Source organism: Oncorhynchus keta, chromosome 10 (assembly GCF_023373465.1).
Source record: "Oncorhynchus keta strain PuntledgeMale-10-30-2019 chromosome 10, Oket_V2, whole genome shotgun sequence".
Taxonomy (NCBI): Eukaryota; Metazoa; Chordata; class Actinopteri; order Salmoniformes; family Salmonidae; genus Oncorhynchus; species Oncorhynchus keta.
Window position 1 is genome coordinate 62,299,259 of NC_068430.1, and position 9,425 is coordinate 62,308,683.

The following is a 9,425-nucleotide window of genomic DNA, read 5'->3' on the forward strand; positions in this document are numbered from 1 at the left end:
AAACACCAGTCTCAACATCAAGAGTGAAGAGGCGACTCCGGGATACTGGTCTTCTAGGCAGAGTTGCAAAGACAAATACCTATCTCAGACCGGCCAATAAAAAGAAAAGATTAAGATGGGCAAAAGAACACAGACACTGGACAGAGGTACTCTACGTTGAGGGCCAGCATCCCGGAGTCACCTCTGCACTGTTGATGTTGAGACTGGTGTTTTGCGGGTACTATTTAATGAAGCTGCCAGCTGAGGACTTGTGAGGTGTCTGTTTCTCAAACTAGACACTCTAATGTACTTGTCCTCTTGCTTAGTTGTGCACCGGGGCCTCCCACTCCTCTTTCTATTCTGGTTAGAGACAGTTTGCACTGTTCTGTGAAGGGAGTAGTACACAGTGTTGTACAATATTTTACATTTCTTGGCAATTTCTCGCATTGAATAGTCTTCATTTCACAGAACAAGAATAGACTGACGAGTTTCAGAATAAAGTTATTTGTTTCTTTCCATTTTGAGCCTGTAATTGAACCCACAAATGCTGATGCTCCAGATACTCAACTAGTCTAAAGAAGAACAGTTTTATTGCTTCTTTAATGAGCACAACAGTTTTCAGCTGTGCTAACATAATTCCAAAATGGTTTTCTTATGATCAATTAGCCTTTTAAAATTATAAACTTGGATTAGCTAACACAATGTGCCATTGGAACACAGGAGTGATGGTTTCTGATAATGGGCCTCTGTACGCCTATATTATTTATTTAACGGACAAAAAATGTGCATTTCTTTAAAAAACAAGGACATTTCTAAGTGACCCCAAACATTTGAACGGTAGTGTACATTGTGTAGAAACCTCTAAAGAAGCATATTTAATAGGTTTTGAACATATTTGGTTTTTATTGTTTTCTTTTTCGGAGAAGACAAGGTGAGCGCTACCATCAGTCCTGTGTCATGCCAACAGTAAAGCATCCTGAGACCATTCATGTGTGGGGTTGCTTCTCAGCCAAGGGAGTGGGCTCACTCACAATTTTGCCGAAGAACACAGCCATGAATAAAGAATGGTACCAACACATCCTCCGAGAGCAACTTCTCCCAACCATCCAGGAACAGTTTGGTGACAAACAATGCCTTTTCCAGCATTATGGAGCACCTTGACATAAGGCAAAAGTGATAACTATGTGGCTCGGGGAACAAAACATTGATATTTTGGGTCCATGGCCAGGAAACTCCCCAGACCATATTCCCATTGAGAACTTGTGGTCAATCCTCAAGAGGCGGATGGACAAACAAAAACTCACAAATTCTGATAAACTCCAAGCATTGATTATGCAATAATGGGCTGCCGTCAGTCAGGATGTGGCCCAGAAATGAATTGACAGCATGCCAGGGCAGATTGCAGAGGTCTTGAAAAAGAAGGGTCAACACTGTAAATATTGACTCTTTGCACCAACTTCATGTAATTGTCAATGCAAGCCGTTGACACTTATGAAATGCTTGTAATTATACTTCAGTATTCCATATTAACATCTTACAAAAATATCTAAAGACACTGACGCAGCAAACTTTGTGGAAATTAATATTTGTGTCATTCTCAAAACTTTTACACTGAGTGTACAAAATATTACACCACCTCGTTCCATGACATTGACTAATCAGGTGAATCCAGGTGAAAGTTCTGATCCATTATTGTTGTCACATGTTAAATCCAATCAGTGTAGATGAATGGGAGGCGACATGTTAAAGAAGGATTTTTAGCCGTGAGACAATTGAGACATGGATTGTGTATGTGTGATAAGAGATAAGAATAACAAATAAGTAAAGAGCAGCAGTAAATAAAAATAGCGGGGTTATATACAGGCATTGTCGGTACAGAGTCAATGTGTGAGGACACCGGTGTTGAGTTAATTGAGGTAATATGTACATGTAGGTAAAGTTATTAAAGTGACATCAGAGGGTGAATGGGCAAGACAGAATATTTAAGTGCCTTTGACCGGGATATGGTAGTAGGTGCCAGGCACAATGGTTTGTGTCAATTAATCAAATGTATTTATAAAGACCTTTTAACATCCGCAGATGTCACAAAGTGCTATACAGTAACCCAGCCTAAAAATAAATTTAAAGAGCAACGCAGCTGCTGGGTTTTTCACACTCAACAGTTTTCTGTGTGTATCAAGAATGGTCCACCACTCAAAAACATCCAGACAACTTTACACAACTTTGGGAAGCTTGGAGTCAACATGGGTCAGCATCCCTGTGGAATGCTTTTGAAGACTTGAAGTGTCCATGCCCTGACAAATTGAGGCTGTTCTGATGGCAAATGTTGGGGGGGGGCAACTCAATATCAGGAAGGCGCTTTGCACTGTACACTCAATTTATGCAGCCCATGTATCTGATATCTGGTTAAAAGACATGCCATACTCTTTTTGGCCCAGACAACATCAGAAACATGGGCTACACATACAGAGACAAAGGGGCAATGTTCAGCTCTCACTCAGTTGCTTTCTTTTTCTGAACTCGCCAAGTCAGTAAGAACAAATTCGGATTTTCAATTACGGCCTAAAAACAGTGGGTTATTAACTGGGGTAGAACGACAGATTTGAGCTTTAGTCTGCTCAGGGAGTTGATCTTACAACCTTTCGCCTACAAGTCCAACACTCTAACCACAAGGCTACCTGCAGCCCTTTAACAGAGATTGGTGCTTCTTTCTGTATAAATATCGAAATATTTTATTTGGAGGTGCAAGCAGGTATGTTAAGAAGAAAGCATCTTGAAGATTATTGCATCATACCATTTAAAATATATATATATACACTGTATATTTCTCTATTGACATACAATAAGTCGGAAGCACCATACATCAAATTGGCCAGGCCCTGATAGGAATGGGATGGCACATTACTTCTGAATGTAGTGACTGTAAATTCCAATTAGCTTTCATTAAAGACAAACAAGATAGGCTACATAGACACCGTCGATTCTATCTCTTGCATATGGTGTAGGGCCTGATTCCACTCTGGTGTCGTTCTGTGTTAATAATCGACCCGTGGCGTTACCAACAGGCTGTTTCACCCAAACTGTGCCGTCCACCCCCGTATTATCTCTCTCCATCTCAGTTGATGACGGCTTCACAGTGGGCAACGTAGGGGCTTTTTTGCGCCCATGTTGACTGTAGCAATTGCGGGAGTTTTGCTGATTGCGTTGTGGTGCCGCTGGCACCCTGGGAGGGATCCCATACGTCTCACTGTCAGAATCGGAATCTACTGAAAAAATGCCATATTTATCATCATAGATCTCTTGATACATCTCATCAAGTTCCCCCCTTGCGTCTGAATCCATGTCATCCAGCTCAAGCACCACCAAACATTTTAGAACGTCCATTCGCATTTCCCATTTCGCCATTGTAAATTACGCACGCTTCTTTTTTACAGGTCTTCTCCTGCAGAAAGACTCGTCTGAATTCTATCCCACCAGAGGGGACTTTATACACCATACCCAGACCCACTTCAGTTTAGATATTATAATTAGACTACTGCCCCCACAATTGATTGCCCCGCCCACATCTTAATTTACATTAAGGATGGATAATTAGTAATGGATTGTTGATATTGTTAATGACTCTCACCTATTGCCATCAGACAGTGGCCAGCACCCCTCAATGTGATATTATTAGGTGTGGGGAGAAAGGCCGATAGTAATGCTAGAAAATGGTCCATGTCACTATACTTGTCACGCCCTGGCCATAGAGAGGCTTTTATTCTCTATTTTGGGTAGGCCAGGGTGTGACTAGGGTGGGCATTCTAGTTTCTTTATTTCTATGTTTTCTATATCTATGTTTTGGCCGGGTATGGTTCTCAATCAGGCACAGCTGTCTATCCTTGTCTCTGATTGGGAATCATACTTAGGCAGCATTTTTTCCTTTGTATTTTGTGGGTAGTTATCTTTGTTAGTGGCGCTATAGCCCAAGTAGGCTTCACGCTCGTTTCTTTGGGTTTTTGTTTTGTTGGCAACATTTACATAAATAAAGGAAAATGTACGCTCACCACGCTGCACATTGGTCCGGTCATTTCCACGACGACGCCCGAGACAATACTAAGGAGTAAAAGCAGCCCCAAAATGTTTTGCACGTCAGCAGTCACGTTTTGCAGATATTGGACTTTCAAGAAGTAAAGTTTCACTTGCCACATCATCATGACACTTTGCTTATGAAAATCCTATATCTTGAAAACTATAAAGGTCATTTGAGGTCTGCGCTCCAGAATGATTACCAACACATTGACTGTCCTGCCCGTGTAAATTGCAAGCTTGACTCCTGCGACATGTCTTTTAGAAACTGGTAAGAAAGGAGAACATTGAACACTCTTGATGAAAGCTGTATTTTCCTTAACCTGCTTATTAACTAAATCCACAATGTTCTCCTCCTCCTCTTTGTATATAAAGAGGTTCTCCAGCTATTTTTGAAATTGTACTGTTGAAACACAATATCCCAAGTATAAATATAGTAAAGTGAGCACACTAAAGTGCAAAAAAACTAAAACATTTTGAACAAAATTGTGTTTTTTAGACACAACTTCAATGGAGTAGGGCACAGGTGTCAAACTCATTCCCGGAGAGCCAAGTGCCTGTGGGTTTTCGCTTGTTCCTTATACTTGACTGATGAATTAAGGTCACAAATTAGTAACTCCCCACACCTGTTTGTCTAGGCCTTAATTCAAAGGAAAAACCAAAAACCTGCAGACACTATGTCCTCCATTGTATGAATTTGAAACCTCTAGAGTAGGGCATTCAAGGAGTTGGTCCTGTTGGGAATCCTCTGATGTCATCGGCCTCCCTCCTATCTTGAGGAACCATAGAGGAGCAATAGAGAACAAAATAGCAACGCCCCCCTTCTCCCCACCACACACATACCTGGACCATCTATTGAGATGTGCCTTTTGCTAAGTAAACCAGGTGTGGAGATGACGTGAATAGGAGACTAAAGTGCCACTTGACATTCAGCTCCATTGTTTGACTGAGTTTAACCTCTTGGTCCTCCCCTGTGCATGCCACACCCTCTCCCAATGTGGTGTACATGTGAACACATTTCAGACAATGGCTGCATTATGTTCTGTGGTGCTTAAAAATAAAAGGAACACTTGTGGTAGACTGGAGCCATCAGAGTTAAATTCACAGCTCTTTCATACTGAGCATTTAGGTGATAATGTCTTACCCTGAAAAGGACCATTGACAAACAGCAGAGCTGTAAAAGATCTACTGGGTCAGTGATTTCAATGCAGTCTCACACTCAATTTGCACAAATAACATGCAAATGTGTAAAACACTGCACAAACATCAGAGCAGAACCAGTTCACCTGCTTTTACAATTTAATTTGACTAGATGTTCAATGTTTCTTTCGGGGGGAAAATAATTACAAATATAATTGTATTTCCATATTAAAACGAGAGTTCAGCTCACGTCACAGGGTTGACCTTAAACCGGATGGACAAATGTCAATGAATCATTAATCACATTAACCCATTTCTCAACCAACTGCAGAACATGTTTTGACAGTGGATGTAGAAGTGGATATGAAACAATTATTCACTTGAACTTGATTAGTCAACTCCCCCTGCACTCTCTTTTTCCTCTCTTCCCTTATCTCCACCACATGAAACATCACATCGACACAGAATTTTCTGGTATGGACATGCTAATGACCAGGTACCGAGATGAGATCCTCAGACCCCTTGTGAGACCATATGCTGGTGTGGTTGGCCCTGGATTCCTCCTAATGCAAGACAATGCTCGACCTCATGTGGCTGGAGTGTGTCAGCGGTTCCTGCAAGAGGAAGGCATTGATGCTATGGACTGGCCCGCCCGTTCCCCAGACCTGAATCCAATTGAGAGCATCTGGGACATCATGTCTCGCTCCATCCACCAACGCCACGTTGCACCACAGACTGTCCAGGAGTTGGCGGATGCTTTAGTCCAGGTCTGGGAGGAGATCCCTCAGGAGACCATCCGCCACCTCATCAGGAGCATGCCCAGGCGTTGTAGGGAGGTCATACAGGCACGTGGAGGCCACACACACTACTGAGCCTCATTTGGACTTGTTTGAAGGACATTACATCAAAATTGGAACAGCCTGTAGTGTGGTTTTCCACTTTAATTTTGAGTGCGACTCCAAATCCAGACCTACATGGGTTGATAAATTTCCATTGATAATTGTTGTGTGATTTTGTTGTCAGCACATTCAACTATGTAAAGAAAAAAGTATTTAGTAAGAATATTTAATTCATTCTAGGATGTGTTATTTTAGTGTTGCCTTTATTTTTTGAGCAGTGTATATAAATATACACACTGTGTATGTTTCTATTGATACAGTCAGAAGCACCGTAAGTCAAATTGGCCAGGCCCTGATAGGAATGGGATGGCACGTAAACTTCTGAATGTAGTGACTGTGTAAATTCCAAAGAGCTTTCATTAAAGACAAACAAGATAGGCTACATATGAGGGATCATCATATGTAGCTTGTCAATTCAAAGTCATTATGTTTTCTAGTACCTTTCTAGTTTTGCTATCATACTATTATTAAATGCTTGAGGTAAACAGCACATCTAGTTTAGTAATAGAAAACGATATGCCATTTTACCACACGTTTTTATACAAAAAAAAAATACATAGAATCTGTGGTATAGCACATGCAGCATACTCTTGCCGATATATTTATCAATTAATCTATAATAATATAGGGTGTAATCATTTACTAAACGTTGAAGAGGAATGACAGTACACTAAAACACCCAACTTTTCAGCGGTTACACTTGTTGGCATAATACGTGGTTATCAATTGATAATAGACAACTCATGTAAAACCTGTTTTGTGTTATGTTTCTTTGAATAAAAAAAACACAATGTTACCAAGTTTCTGTATTTTATTTGTAACACAATTGGTAGGGTGCAAAACACAATGTTGAAACGTTACATGCATACAAGAGAATCAGTGGCAATACACCCATGCTATAACAAAGACTCGGTTGTTAATTCACTGGAGACTGTATCTTGTGCCTTTGGGAGATGCGCTTTTAGCCTAACGCATGAATTATTCTCTCGTCTTCTGTTGTTCTGGATATTTGCGTGCGCAAGAGCCACAAGCAAATCCGATGCACTACACACAGCTTTTAGGAGCCTTGTTCCGTGTCGATCTGCGCACCTTGCTGGGGTTCTTCGTTTCACAGACTGTGTCCTGGATGGGTGGGAGGGGAGGAGGCGGTGCGGCATTGGCCCTCATGTGCTTCTCGCGAAGCTCGAATGCCAGATCCATGATGAAATCTCTCATTGGCACTGTCTTAGCGGTGCATTGCGTGAACAAAACATATGCGTTGATTGCAGCCAGGTCAAGAAGGTTGAAGAATACCGCAAGGGGCCAGCGGTGTGAACCTCCTTTCTCCAACCCTGTCACAACCTCCACCGTACGCTCTCTTGTCATCGTATTTACATCAACCTATGGGTAGAATACAATTGATTAGCATTACATCCCCAAATGAAAAACAACAACCCATTTGGTAGTCTGCAAGTGCATGACACGTGTATGATGTGCATGTTTAAAATATCGTAATGTGAAACCCACCCTGTTGCTATTATAGAACGTCACGGTCTCCGGTTCTCTCGTTCGGTCGTTCCCGGTGGTGACAGTCTGGTGTATAGTGCTCAGAATACAGACGTTCTTTCTTGGGTTACTTCTGTAAACCGTAAGGGTTGCTTTGTCGTGCTTTAGCACGGTAGTGGAGTATAGCTTTGTCTGTGCCTGATTACGCATCACCGGAGGCAGCTCTCGTCCGCAATGACTCACTGCCCCGACCAAGTTGGTTTTGTTGGCAATCAACTTATTTGCTAATGGCAGGGATGTGCAGAACTTGTCCGTAGTGACCGTTCTCCCCGCACCGAGGTAAGGTTCCACAAGCTTCAATGCCACATTTTCAGGCTTCTGAGATTCATCTTCCCCGAATAAGGAACGACATTTAGCACGTACTTGCTGTCTACGTCAGCGGTCAACGCAAACTTGATGACCTCTCCACTTGAAAGGCACCATTGCTCCTCAACAGTGATGTTCAACCCTGGCTTGTAACATGCAATGCAGTTCCGTACAAACGCGTTCCAAACTTCTGAGACCACGGCGAATTTGTTCGAATATGTCCGGGGCGTCTGATCTCTCTGGTGTCAAAACGCAGGTACCGCAAGATTTCTGTGAAGCGGTCCATTGGCATGGTGTCTCGAAAGAAATCTAATTGTAAACATGACCAGTAGCCATCCAAAGACGCTAGTCTATTGCCGTGTAGCCCACGGACATACAGGACCGCAATGAATGCTTCCAATTCCTCCACAGACAAGTCCCATGTTTTGTTTTTTCCTTGCACCCGGTGCGCCTCAGCCACAGTACAGTCCCTGATGCGCTGCAACATATCCATGTCACACAAACAATGAAAGCTGGCGTAGGCACCGTCGATTCTATCTTTTGCATATGGTGTAGGGCCTGATTCCACTCTGGTGTCGTTCTGTGTTAATAATCGACCCGTGGCGTTACCAACAGGCTGTTTCACCCAAACTGTGCCGTCCACCCCCGTATTATCTCTCTCCATCTCAGTTGATGACGGCTTCACAGTGGGCAACGTAGGGGCTTTTTGCGCCCATGTTGACTGTAGCAACTGCGGGAGTTTTGCTGATTGCGTTGTGGTGCCACTGGCACCCTGGGAGGGATCCCGTACGTCTCACTGTCAGAATCGGAATCTACTGAAAAAATGCCATATTTATCATCATAGATCTCTTGATACATCTCATCAAGTTCACCCCTTGCGTCTGAATCCATGTCATCCAGCTCATGCACCGCCAAACATTTTAGAGCGTCCATTCGCATTTCCCATTTCGCCATTGTAAATTACACGCGCTTCTTTTTTACAGGTCTTCTCCTGCAGAAAGACTCGTCTGAATTCTATCCCACCAGAGGGGACTTTATACACCATACCCAGACCCACTTCAGTTTAGATATTATAATTAGACTACTGCCCCCACAATTGATTGCCCCGCCCACGTCTTCATTTACATTAAGGATGGATAATTAGTAATGGATTGTTGATATTGTTAATGACTCTCACCTATAGCCATCAGACAGTGGCCAGCACCCCTCAATGTGATATTATTAGGTGTGGGGAGAAAGGCCGATAGTAATGCTAGAAAATGGTCCATGTCACTATACTTGTCACGCCCTGGCCATAGAGAGGCTTTTATTCTCTATTTTGGGTAGGCCAGGGTGTGACTAGGGTGGGCATTCTAATTTCTTTATTTCTATGTTTTCTATATCTATGTTTTGGCCGGGTATGGTTCTCAATCAGGGACAGCTGTCTATCGTTGTCTCTGATTGGGAATCATACTTAGGCAGCTTTTTTCCTTTGTATTTTGTGGGTAG